The sequence below is a fragment of the Castor canadensis genome, chromosome 7 (assembly GCF_047511655.1).
Source record: "Castor canadensis chromosome 7, mCasCan1.hap1v2, whole genome shotgun sequence".
NCBI lineage: Eukaryota > Metazoa > Chordata > Mammalia > Rodentia > Castoridae > Castor > Castor canadensis.
Window position 1 is genome coordinate 18,349,869 of NC_133392.1, and position 14,176 is coordinate 18,364,044.

Sequence of the window (14,176 nt, forward strand, 5' to 3'; positions counted from 1 at the left end):
GAAATCTGGCACATGAATAATGAACCCTCCCACAGTTATATTTATTTTCTGACAATATACACAAGACAGAAAATACAAACAAAAGCCTGCATGCCATCTCCTGGAGAGGACTGTACTACAAGGATACTAAGTGTCCCTCACTGTATTGTTTTGGCCCTCATGGAATGAGCCCTGTTAAAATTCCAGAATGGAAAATGTCTCCTGTGTAGGGTGGGCCTGGCACTAGTAAGGGCAGGAGAAAAGCAAAAAAAAAGCCTTGTGTGTGAGGAACAGTCCAGCTGAATGGAGAGGAATCCATGAGCTCAGGGCGCTCTCTGGATTGCACACAGGTCTCACCAGATTGCAAGGATGAACCTTAGCCCACTGGAGCCTTGCTGGAGAAATTCCGGGACCAGGCCCCTGCAAGTCTGGTTGAGTGGGTGGCAATTCCAAAATGTGTTTCAAACTTACCATCACACAAACAAACAAGCCACAATGATGGAGGAGCATAAAATGGTCTCCTGATTTGGGGGTGTTGAGTGGAGTGAATGGTGTATCCGCTTTCTAGATATTTCTTTATTCAATATTGGCCTGAGGACTCTGGCTAAAGTGAGTTGAAGACTCTGCCTGTCAGTACCATTGGGGGCCTGAGAGGTCCAAGGTGCAGTGGTCTCTGCCCCTGGGTCCAACAGCCCTTTGAGGACCCTCATAGTCCTCACCACACCATTTGGTGCCTCCAATAGTTAGGCCCATGTGTGGCTTCCCTCCCCCTTACCAGTTGGCTCTGGGCCTTATTGGAGCCAGCTGTTCTTTTGCAGTGGTGTTAGAGAAGTCAAGCGTGCTTTGACCTTTCACCTCTCCCACACTGTCCTCAACAACCACCCAAAGCACAGGAAACAGTAAACCCTAATGGTTTATAAGAGACAGGGCTTTGAAGCCTAAAGAGCGTGGGTTTATATCCCAGCTCAGTCCCTGACTTCTTGGGAGCAATTTGAAATCCTGACTTTCCCGTTGTGAAACAGAGAATGAGAATAGTAACCTGGTTCAGAAAAGACTAAATGATAAATGATAAATGAGATAGTGTGTATATAAAGTACCTTACACAGTGCCTACTACGCAATGCTCAAAAAAAGGTTTATCGATATTGATTTGCTCATCACAAAGTCATCTTGCAGTGTGGATTTCCATGGAAACTTGTAGCTAAAACACACTCAGTCACGACCACTCTCTTCTGTCCACAGTCTTCCTTCCTTAGCAAAGGAGCAGCTGGAGCTGGTCAAGGGCACAGGTTGAAGCTCCATCACTGCCAGCTGGGAGAGCTGGGCAGGTTATTTTCTGTGTTCTTCCCTTTTCTCACCTGTAGGATCAAGTTGATGATAATACTGCCTTTCTCTTGCGTGAGTTAGCTCAAGTACCAAGATTGGTATCTGGCAGAGGTTAGCGCTATATAAACTTAAACAAGCAAGAAGAACAAAAAACCCATGGCGAAGACCCTTGAGAGAGGCACTGCCATTTGCTCTTCTCTCTTTGAAACCCATGGGGAGTCTGTACCTGGGAAATACGAGGGTTGTGGATTTTCTACCAGCCCCCATCAGTGTTCTGCAAATGAATGAGTCAGAGATTCCAGTTAAAGATACACAGAGCTTTTAAAGCGGTCCAATAAACTGGAAATGTTGAATAAATATTATCTCAATGCCTTCTCAGTGAAGCTACCAAGGACAGTAAGGAAAACAGAATAAGAGGAAACAATCTTCCCCTCCTCTCACACTATTATGGTGCTTCTGAAATGCAGTTCACTGTCTTCCCTTTTACCACTTCTTTCTGTTCTTGGAAATTTAAGAGAAGTACAAACATCCGCTTCTCCCACCATGTTTAAAATATGATGGTTTTATTCTCTAAAATTACCTCTTTGCTTACCCCTCCTCCTAAAATATTTTGCTCCTCAACCCCAGACCTTGCTTCAAGCCCCTCCCTGCCCACGGACAGGCCCCTCCCCCTCGTTGAATGGGAGTTTCTCCCTGGTCTTCATGAGTCACCTCCTATAGGGAGGGTCTCCAAATGCAGCACTCTCTCCTCATCCCGACCACTCTTCATGCTTTTGAGTCTGTAGTGCTTCCACTCTGCTGGTACTGTATGTAATTTGTAGCTAATGCTTAGGTTTGGGCTCAAGCATTGCATGTTTGTTTTGTCTTATCTGCCTTGGAGATTTTAATGTGCAGTTGAGGTTAGGAACAACTGACCAGGACAGGACATCTCAGACTGTCAAGTGTACATGAATCACTTGGTACTCTTGTTAAAATACACAGTCTGATTCTGTCAGTCTGGGGTAGGGCCTGGGCTTCTGCATTTCTTTCAAGCTCCCAGGCCATCATTTAAGTACCGGGCATCTAGTCAGTCCCATTTCACAGATGGGGAAATCAAGGCCCAGGGAGGTGAAGGGGCCTACTCAGAGAGACTGAGTGGGAAATTTCACACTATAGTACATGTCTCCTGACTCAAATGTTCTTTCTGCCCTCTTCATAATTAAGAATAATAACATATAACCCTTCTGGATGACAGAAGAATTTTCCAATGTTCCTCATTTTATAGCTTTGTCCTATAAAATGCTCAAAAGGGGTCCTTAGGCTCATATAATATAATTTGTAATATGTGAGTAACAATATTCTTAATTAAGTAGTGTTGCTTCTATGTTATATCATATTAATTACGTTATATTAATTATATCATATTAATTATATTAATTATGTTATATTAATTATATTATAGTATAGTATAGTATTAATATTCTTTGCCCTATTAAGACAAATATCATATTATATGACTTTGTTATAATTTATATTTGCTGTGTGTCATGTACCACATCTGGCATTTCACTTGCATCATTACATTTAATCTCCACAACCATGCTATGAAGTAGATATTATAGTCACTTCCATTTTGAAAAGAGGAATGAGGCTTACAGGGGTAAAGTAACTTGCCTTCTGCTAAGTGGTGGAGGTTGAATTTGAACTCAGAACTCTGACCACCAGAACATATTGATTTGAAGCTAGCCTTACCTTCTTGGCTCCTCCCAGAGGAGCTAGAAATGGTTTTATGGTTTTTACCTTTTTGGCTGTCTCCTGCCCAGGTTGACTTCATGGACAAGGGGCTGAACACAGAGATGGGAATACTGCCCTGCCTGGAGTCTGTATGTCTGTGTCTTTGTCCATTTGTCCACCTGTGTTTCTTCTAGCAATGCCCATTGGCACCTATGTTGCTTGATGGGCTGGTTGTCCCTTGCAGAGCATGCTGTTCCTCCACAGGAGCCCGCTGAGGTCCCATGGCAATCTGAAGCCTTCCAACTGCCTGGTGGATGGTCACATGCAAGTGAAGCTGTCGGGATTTGGGCTGGGGGAACTCAAGTATGGCTGGACGTGCAGCACTTAACAATGAGAAAACCACCAAGCACTCAGGTAACCATTGGGCTCTCTGGCTGAGTGGTCAAAGTGTTTCTTGCTCCATTTTTGCTTTCCAATACTCCCTTGCACAGGTGTACTCACAGGTGGGCCTTCCCTTATGGACTGCAGTGTGGGGCTGTTCCATTCACCCAAAGACAATGGGGGAAACACAGCCCTACAGGTGGCATGATCCATGGTGTGGGTGGCTTGACTGGGCCACCTGAAGCCACTATTGCTCTTTTCTTTAGTTCTCCATGTCCCTTCACATATTCCTCCTTTGTTCTCAGCACAGATGTAAGATCTTCCAGGCATTTTAAAAATGACTGAGTTTGGTAGTTCTATCCTGCAGGCAGCTCATGCCACCCCCTCTTATAACTGAATCAGAATGTCTGAAATGGGGTCTGGGCATATGTATTGTTTTATCAAAGCTCTTGTGTGATTCTAAAGCGCATTTCAAGACAAGACCCACAGCTCCAATTCCATGTGAGCAATTTAGAGCTTGACAACCCTTGCTATTTGCTCAAAGTTCATTGAATGTCCTTGACTTTCACCTTGTTTTATACTGTAGGGCCCACTGAACCCAATGTCCTCAGTCCTGTGCCTCTCTGGTGGGTAGCACATTGGCAATGACTTTTCTGTGGGAATGTGGGAGGCTTCTGTGCCATGTGGTAGCATGGTGTTTTCAGAAAACAAGGGGAAGGTTTTGAAAACCAGCTGCTAGCCACTCCTGGTTCTCTATCCCCTAATATATATTTCCTCTTAAAGATTATAACCTATAATGATATAAGTGTAAAGACCAACTGCAAAAAGAGTGGATATATAAAATGTCCAGAATAGATAATTCTACACAAAACAGAAGCAGATTGGTGGTTGCCAGAGGCTGGAGGTGAGGAGGGCAGGGAGAAACTGCTTAAAGGGTAAAGAGTTTTGTTTTGGAGTGATGGAGACGTTTTGGAGCTAGAGAGGTGGCGATTTCACTATACGATGAATGTACTAAGTACCACCGAATTGTTCACTTTAAAATAGTCACTTAATTTTATGCTATGTGAAGGTTACCTCAGTCCATTATTTTTTAAAATGTAGGCATACAGAAAATGAGGGAGAAAACAGAAAGCACGTATTATGCCATGGAAATGGGTCAGTGCCTGTCCTTCCTCACGTGAACCCCTATGTGCTCCTCCAGGGCTGACTTCTCAGGCTGATGCATTCTGTTCTCTCCACTGTCCCTGAAAACAAAGGGGTGGCTTTTGGTTTTGCATGGCAGCTCTCCCTTCATATGGACATCTCGTTACTTTGCAGAGCTCTTTTGGACTGCCCCAGAGCTACTGCGACTTCTAGAGGTTCCCTGGTTGGGCACTGCAAAGGGAGATGTCTACAGATTTGCCATTCTCATGAGGGACTTGATCCACCACCAGGACCAAGGGCTCTTTAATGACCTCCATGAGGCACCAGATTGTAAAACTGGGACTACACTTGGGAGGCTTCCATAGTGTGGGATACCTTTGAAATGTTTGTCTCTCATGACCCACGAGAGCTACTTTCCTACTGACCTTACCGGGGGCAACTGGTGATGCAGAAAGGACAAAAGATAGAAGACAAACATGCACAAAGTTGGGGTCAGGTGTGTTGGGTGCTTGGTTGGAGACACACAACAGCCTTATTACTTCTTTTCTACTTCTCTTCTTTTTCTTTGCTTCTTTTCTCTTTTCTTTAAAACTTTACTTTTCTAATCTTTAAAGTCTTTCTTTAAAGTCTTGGTCCTTAGACTCGCACTGTCCTACGTTTCCTCTAATCTCTCTTAATGTCTCGGTGCTCAGACTTGCACTGTCCCATGTTTTCTTTAGCTTTTATTTCTTTAGCATAATCTCTCTTAAAGTCTCAGTCCTTAGACTTACATACACACAACAGCAGCTGCCCCCGACAAACAGCCCCAGCAGCATCAGCCAGCATCATCATCAGCAGCAGCCTCGCAAGCAGCCAACCCCCTTGCAAGCTGGCAACAAACCAACCTCTGTCCTCCTTCAGGGAGTCTTTTATATACAGTGGCAAACAGGGAAGTGAAGCAACAGTTCTCGGGGAGGACATGAAATTGTAACAAGAGAAACCTGCAATCCTGCTCTCTGGATGGAAACATTTTAGGAAAACAGCTGAGCTGCATTTTGCCCTTCCCCTCTTCTGAGGCTGGGGCCATGCAAAATTCAGCCTGCAGATTATTTGGCATAGCTGTGCTAATTGTTCTCATACTACATGCTCAACATCTCCCCCTTTTTTATTTCTTAAATGCTACCAATGAAGCCCATTCCCCAATCCAAGGAGCTGTCTCGAAACTTCTGTTGTATGCCAGGGCTGTTAGGGTCCAGTCTCTCAAGCACAAGGTAAAACCTCCTTGACTGTGAGTCATCTGTAAGGCAGCCTGTAGGAACTCTTCACAGGAGTAGGAAGCCTCTTGGCCCCTGGAGGTAACCTCAAATGCATGTTCCCAGTACTAATGAGCTGGTGCATCTTCCTGACCCTCCTCATCTGACACTGAATCAGAATCAGAGTCATCTCTGGACTGATTTTAATTTTAAGGTGGGGCTGATGGTTCAGTGGCTCCACCTCCCACAGCATCTTTTTACTGTCTCTCACACTCCTGTATTTGTTGTAAGGGATGAGTCCCACATTTCTGAGCTTGGCTACCAAGGAGGAAAATCTTTGTTTATGTGAGGAAGTAGGCTCCCAACAATCTCTAATCATAGACCACAACCTGAAAGTATTTCTTCTCTATTATATTTCTTCTCTATTAACTTATATTTCTTCTCTGTTATCTTATATTTATTCTGTTATCTTATATCTTCTCTATTACCTTATTTCTACTTCTTTTCTATTACAGCTTTTTTAAAGCCTATATACAGAGTTTCCCATGTTTTTACACTTCACTGTATTCAATTCACTCTTCCCCTCACTTTACTTATTTTTCTACATATGTGCTTCTTGGAGAGTGTCTCCTTATCTCAGGCTTTGAGTTCCCCCATGGTTAGGTCCCTGTTCAGGCACCACTTCTCATGACCCACGAGAGTTCTTGTCCTATTGACCTAACTGGGGGCAACTGGAGATGTACAAAGAACAAAAGATAGAAGACAGACATGCATAAAGCTAGTGTCAGGTGTGCTGGGAGCTCGGATGGAGACACACAACAGCCTCGTTACTTCTTTTTTATTTCTCTTCTCTTCTTTTACTTTGCTGCTTTTCTCTGTTCTTTAAAACCTTTCTTTAAAGTCTCAGTCCTCAGACTCGCACTGTCCCATGTTTCCCCTAGTCTCTAGCATAACTCCTAAGGTCTCGGTCCTTAGACTTGCAGACACACAACAGCAGCCCCAGCAGCATCATCAGCGGCAGCCAACCCCGCAAGCAGCCAGCCCCCTCGCAAACAGCCAACTAACCATGTCCTCCTTCAGCAAGTCTTTTATATACAGTGGCAAACAAGGAGGTAGAGCAACAGTTCTAGGGGAGGGGAGTGACATTGTAACAGGAGAAACCTGGGATCCTACTCGTTGAATGTAAACATCTTAGGAAAAAGAGCTGTGCTGCATTTTGCCCTTCCCCTCTTCTGCGGCTGGGGCCAAACTCAGCCTGCAGATTATTTGACATGGCTGTACTTATGTCAAGTTCTCATAGGCTTCTTATACTCTGCTCTCCACATTTGTCTTTGTTGTTTTACTAGGTTATTCCATTCTAATTTTTTTACTTTACAAATTCACATTCTTTAAATTAGAAAATGAACTTTGGTTAAAACTAATCAAGGGATTCAAAAGACATAAGCCACTGTATTCCACCTGCTAGAGTGATCCTGTTGGAAAGAGTCACTTTTGAAAATCCTCCCAGCTTCCCAGCTGGGAGTTTGCACTAAGTTCTCCCCAGGGCCTACAAAGCCAATGAAGGCCTCCAAACTCCAGCCTCTGTGGCCTTTGGCATTTACCTTCTAGGGCTCCCATAACAATGACCATAAACTTAGAGGCTGGAGGCAACAGAAATTTATTCCCTTGCAGGTTTGGAGGCCAGAAGTCTGAAATCAAGGTGTCAGTGTAGCTCAGCTCCTTCCAGAAGCTCTAGGGAAGATGTCATTCTTTGCATTTTCCAGATTCTGGTGGCTGCTCCACCATTCCTGGCTTGTGGCCACGTGGTCCCAGTCTCTGCCTCTGTGTCTTTATGCCCTGTGTTTCTCTTACAAGGTCATGTATCACAGGATTTAGGGCCATGTAGTTTAATCCAAGATTCTCAACCATTATTTTTACAAAGACATTTTCTCAAATAAGGTAACATTGACAAATTCTGTGGATTGGGATATGGAAATATCTCTTTGGGAACCACTATTCAGCCCACTACACCTTCCTAATTCCATCTCCTGTGGTTCACTGTTTCATCAACACTGGACACCTTATGTGTCTTTAGAATACCAGGCACATTATTACCCTAGATCCTTTGTACGTGCCATTCACTCTGCCTGAACATCCCTCGCCTCATATTCCTATATGCAAATTTGTCTCATTCTTTTTTAAGAGTGACACATTTTTTCATGTTAAGGATATGTCATACATAATTCATTGATAGACATTTTGATTTTTCCCAGTTTTTGCTATTACAAGTTGTTACAGTGACAGCATTTTTTATATTTTTGCACAGATGAGTGAATATTTCTTCGGGATAGATTTATAGCCATGAAATTGAAGAGACAGCTATGTTTTAAGTATATTTAAGATTTGTGATCAATGGTGCTCAACTGTCCACTTACAAAAGATATATTCAGGGCTATACTTGCAGCATTGTCTCTTATCAAATGCCGATGTTTGGATCTCAGTCCCAGGTTTGATGTCAGTGGGCTAGGGAGCTCAGGTGATTCTGATATGCAGCAGGGCAGGTTGAGAACCCCCTTCTTGGAAAGAGGGTACATGGGGGTGTGCATGGACGTGTATGTGTGTGTACATATCTGAGTTTCTAAGTAAACCAAGCCTACTCTTCTCTCTTGATTTGTTTTAAATTGTCTTGCTGACCATTTCTAGCCATCCCTGGAGACTGGCCTCTGTCAAGTCTCTTCTTTAGACCATGATCTAGTGCCTGAAGACTTTAAAAGTCAGGAGCCAATGTGAGTGCAGTTGTTTTATCTATTTAATTTATTTATTTTTGGTGGTACTGGGGATTGAACTCAGGGCTTCACTCTAGCACTGGAGTCACACTCCTAGTCCTTTTCCTTTTTAGATTATTTTTCAGGTAATTTTCTTCTGGCTGTTCTTGGACTGTGATCCTCCTACTTCTGCCTACCAGATAGGCATACTCAGTGAGTGCAGTTGCTTCTAAACCAGATTCTACTTTCTAATTTGTGGCTAGGTGAGACTAATCAAAAGGGTGGCTCAATTAATTTTGATTAAGTAAATGCTTAGCAGATGTTTTAAAAGTTTTTTTTTATGAGGTAGAGAGTTGTGGCCAGTTAAAATGATTCATTTCTATGATATTTGGCAGTTTTGTTTCTGAGTGTGCTTTCATTTATGTTAAGTGGATGAATTTGCACATGAATCTTTGAGATGACTGCATGTATTGAATCTAGCAACATGTAGAATCTGTTCAAGTGACACAATGAAGGTTTGGGTAAGTAGAAATATTTTTCTAAGGTGGTAAGATATGCAGATTAAAGAAGAGATGCTCAAGATCCAGGTACATCTGAGTTTGGAACCAAGCCATTACACAGATATTCTGGACTGAGACCAGACAGGTGCCTCCATAATCCTTAAACCCAGCTCCCATGTGGTCTGCCCACAGGTATCTGAGGGTGGACTGGATCAGTCAATATGCTCCTCCTCATTGTAGTTAAATGACAGCCGGCCTGTGTGTGCACAGTGCTACAAACAGGAAAAAGTCAGTGTGTACTTAATTTATGGACAAACACAGGTCTTCTATTAACTTCCCACACTTCTCTACAAACAAACCTGGTTCCAGGAACTGGGTAAATATGAATCCTCTGTGCACAGCTTCCCAGTAGTTCTCAAACTCCAGTGGGTATCAGAATCACTTGTAGGCTTCCAGTGCCCTGGATTGTAGGGATCCCAGTGAGGATGTCTGACTCAATAGGTCTGAGGTGAGGCCTGAGAACGTGTGTTTCCATCAAGTTCTCAGCTGAGTCACAGTTTGAAAAGGACTGGTCTCGGTCCCTGTCATCCTTGGCTAGCAGTATCAGCATTACTAGAGAACTTGTGAGAAATACAGGTAAAGGCCCTGCTCCAAACCTGCTTTGCTGGAAATGTCAGGTTGGGCCCAGAAATCTGTATTTGCACAAGCTTCTCAGGTGAGTCTAATGTCCATTGCCAAAGTAAAAGAACAATTGCTCCAAAGCAACTAGTAGGCTGTGAGATTATGGGATGGAAACAGCTAGCTCATGTTACTAGGTAACAAGCCCATGTCCTCCGAGGTGCAGATCTCTGTTGTCGATTTGCTGGCCAAGGTCCTTGTCATCTATCGACTCTCTCAAGGCATCACTTAGAGCTAAATTCAGGACAGCTGAAGATGAGTACTGTCTTCTGTCACTGCTTTTGAAGCCATGTTGTCTCTTACCTGGAATTGTACTACATTTATATCTACATTCTTTCAGAATATTTTAAGTATTAAAATATAGACTTACACAAGGTCATATTTTACATATTTTGTAACCTGTTTACTATATTAAATTGAAGGGCATACTTTAGTTTTCAGATTTCCTTGATTTTTAGCTAATGTCTTTTTTCTGTCCCAACATTCCATCCAGGGTACCACATTGCGTTTAGTCATCATGTCTCTTTAAGCCACTCTGGGAAAATTTCTCAGACTTTCCCTTTTCTATGACCTGGACACTTTTGAGGAGTACTGGTCATATATTTTGCAGAATGTCTCTCGTTTGGAATTTGTCTGATTTTTTTCCCCTTGTCTTGTGGTTTGACTAGCATTATGTGTGCTTGGGAGGAAGACCACATTGATAAATCATCAGTTTCATCACATCCTATCAAGAGCACATGCTATAAAAGATGTCAACATGACATCATAGTTGATGTTGACCTCAGTCACCTGGCTGAGGTAGTGCTTGTCCATTTCTCCACTGTAAAGTTTTTCTTGTTCCCCACCCCACTGTCTTCTGTGGAAGGAAGTTACTATGGAAAGTCCACATTTACATGGTGGGGAGTGAGGCTTTGCCTCCTAGAGGTGAGAATACCTCCAGAAATTCTTTGGATTTCTCTTTGGTAGATTCGTCTACTCTGTTCTATTTCTTCAATCATTTATTTTGACCAGTAGGACTCCTGAGTATTTATTTTCTACTTTGGATTATAGTCTAATACTTCTTTGTTTCTTAAATGGTTCTATCTCTGGTCATTCGGTTTCAATTGACACAGCTATCACTGTGGTGTTTTGTTTTACTTTGCTTTGCTTTTGAGCACTTTCCTACTTTCTGGTACTTACAAGATGCTCCAGGCTCATTTTCTATAGCCCCTGCCCAAGTACTAAAACCAGCCAGAGCTCCAAAAAGATGTGTTTTCTTTTGTTGGAGGATAGTATTTGAAAGTAAGATCAAAAGGTAGGTGTGCTTGTTGTTACTGGAGTATTATTGCTTCTAGTCTCTCTCAGTGGACAGAGCAAGGAGATGTTCGTGTCTATCCATAAACATAGGCACAGGTATGTATCTGCACTATGTTATGATAAACACGAGCTCATCTGACATCTCCAACTCTAAGTGCTTCATTCTCTTCTCCCCCTTACTTACCTGTAACTGCACCCTTCAACACTGAAGATCCTGGCTTCTACCATCTATTATCCATTTGCTTATTTGTTCAATCCTAATGCATGTGCATAGTGGTTTTAGACTTGTTAACCTGTACTCCCATGAGAAGTAATTCAAATACATGATTACCAGTAGTTGCTTTTGTCTTTCCTCATTTTCTTATTTCAGAATTTAGGGAGGTTAGCACCTTTTAAGGTCTCCCCTTTGATGAAGTTATGTGACATGTGTACATACAGTTAGATCCTTTCCCACTGTCCACATTTCATCCCCAGGTTGCCTCATCTCCTAAACGACATGTTTTAAAGTTTGCATTCCTTAAGGTTCACTGTGCTTTAACGTTCTCTGGGTTTTTGCAATCACATAGTGTCAGGTATCCACCATTCTATCATATAGAATAATCCCCTCCCTGCATCCTTGTATTTCATGTATTCAACCCTCCCTCCTCCCCAAACTCTTGGCCACTTCTGATCTCTTTTCTGTCTTTCCCAGACTGTATAAACAGAATAATACAGTATGTTGCTTTTCCAGACTGTCTTCTTTTTTCCTTAGTGATATGCATTCAAGATCCATCCATGTTGTTAAAAACAAAAATGTATGCATTATTCTCAAAATATTATTTCCTTTACAAAATCTGGGTAAGTGGAATGTTTGATAAATGTTAGCAAAATTTAGTGAGAAAGTAAGGGAAGCAGGTTTATAAAAGTGGGCAGAGGTAGAACATGATAGTAATATTTATTATTAGTTAAAATCCTTTTAATGTAACATATTACATGGAATGCAAAATTGTGTAAATCATACTTTGGGGATTTCCACACCAAATGCTTATCCATTACTGAAATCATATAGATGCATGATTTGCTTCAAGAAAGTTATATTTTAAAAAATCCTTATTTAGAAACTGATGAATAAAAGGGGTGCTTCTATTGTTCCATTCAAATGCTTCATTTTCTAGGAGGATCCAGAATATCTATTAAAACATCCAGACTTTTCTGGAATTCTAATCTGTTCTATTTATTTATTTAAAAACTGTTCTTTAAGCTGCTTTTATTTAAAAGCCCAGTTTATAAATTTAAGAGCACAATTATTATTTAAATGGAAGGGTACCAAGTGGCAAAGATCAGGCATTTGCTTATGTGAACCCAAATGAATTTTAGAAATTATCGATTGGATCAAAGACACCACTGCATCCACCCCACTGCAACCATCCCTATCTGAGGAAAAGGGCAATGAAAAGATCATGGTCATGGGGGGGGCATGTTGGGGTGAGTGTCCAGAGAACAGTTTCCATCAAGAAGATGTTAAGAGAAGCCAGTCCCAAAGGGTGAGTTAGATGTGCAACAGATGTTTTCTCATAGTCATTTAACCATTAGAATCTTTAATGACTGCAATGGGTTTTGTGTCCTTCCTTCCCACCTCCCTTCTCCATCCCTTTTTTCTTCCTCCCTCCCTCCCTTCCTTCCTTGCTTCCTTCCTTCCTTCATCATATATTCATTCAGTGCCTACCATATGCAAAACACTGTGCTACATGTTGATAGAAGTGGAGTGAGAAATTCTCCCTTTATTTCATAAAGATGGACCAGACATTAATAATTCCACTTCCCTCTGTCCATTTCAGACATCACTAATCAATCAAAATACTCTTTTCTAGGGAGTTTTGACATGGCCGAAGAATTGTTTACACATCAATATTTTAAGGAGTACAACTAATTAATTGAGCTTAGACTATGAGATAAAAATTATTCACCATCTTTAAAACAGATTATTACTCATTTTTTTGACTATATTGCAGAGTGTTATACATGCCTGTCAAATACTTTCTCAATAGTAGCTTTATTCACATCAGGATAATTGTATCATTTTTGATATTTGAATATATGATACCACCATGTTAGACATAGCTTGAATTGGTAGAAAGAGCCATGGTCTGGGACTTAGGTGTCTAATTTGGTCATTTAGTTTTGTATATAATAGCTCTGTATTTGTATTTTCTAGAACTTAATAGTTTTTAATTTCTAAATTTTTATATAATTTTATTTGGTGAATGACAATTTCTTTATATTTATGGCATGAATTGTGGTTTTGATGTAAATATAGTTTGCGGAATGATTAAACCAGCTAATGAAGATAATGGCATGTCTCAGGTCAGTTGATACATCCTGACTTTGCACTCAAGGAAATATGGTCCCAATGACAAATCATTTTCCTATCTGAGTCTTAGTTTTCTCATCTGAAAGATGAAAAATTTAAATGATCTCTCTGAAGACACTTCTAAAACAAAAACCTATAGAATCTAGAAGTGCCATTATGTTGGACAATCTGAAAAGACTGACACTTCTTCAATGGCCTGGCCAATGAATGTGTTGGGAAGTGGGACAGGGCCATGGAAGGTGACCATTTATTGAGTGTCCACTAGTTGCCAGACTTGCTCCTAGGCACTTAGTGCTTCCTAAATTCTAAGAAAACTCCCATGAGGTAGGTCATTATCCTTTTTTTCCAGATGAGTAAATGGAGGCTCAGAGAAATGAAGGGTGCTGCTTTAGCTCACAGTGCTGGGAAAGGGCAGACTCTATCTTGCCCCATGGCCTCATTGCTATTGTCATTTCATGCTGCCCATTGGGAACCCTTCAGTAGGAAACCTTAAGGATGAAAAATCTTTTCTTGGGATGTGTAGTTGGAAGTGGTGCTCTTCTGTGGCCCTTCAGTTCTTGGAAGAAGACATTAACGTTTGGGTTCTTTTAAAGTTGTGTGAACATACTAGATAATATGATGGGCAAGCTGGAGGTGTATACCAACCACCTGGAGGAAGTGGTGGAAGAGAGGACCAGCCAACTGATGGCAGAGAAGACAAAGGTGGAGAAGCTTCTGTGCACGATGTTGCCCAGGTATTCCAGAGAAGTGGAGATTTAGACAAAGAAACTTGGGGAGCAAAACATCACTATCTAAGAGTCTTCACATGAGGGATTATTTCCAGTGTTCTTTTCCT

At 41.6% G+C, this 14,176-nt stretch overlaps 1 pseudogene; it reads left to right on the plus strand.

Annotated features, from left to right (window-relative positions):
• LOC109674821 (guanylate cyclase 2G-like) overlaps nucleotides 1-14,176 on the plus strand; it is a 48,234-nt pseudogene that overhangs the window by 26,655 nt on the left and 7,403 nt on the right.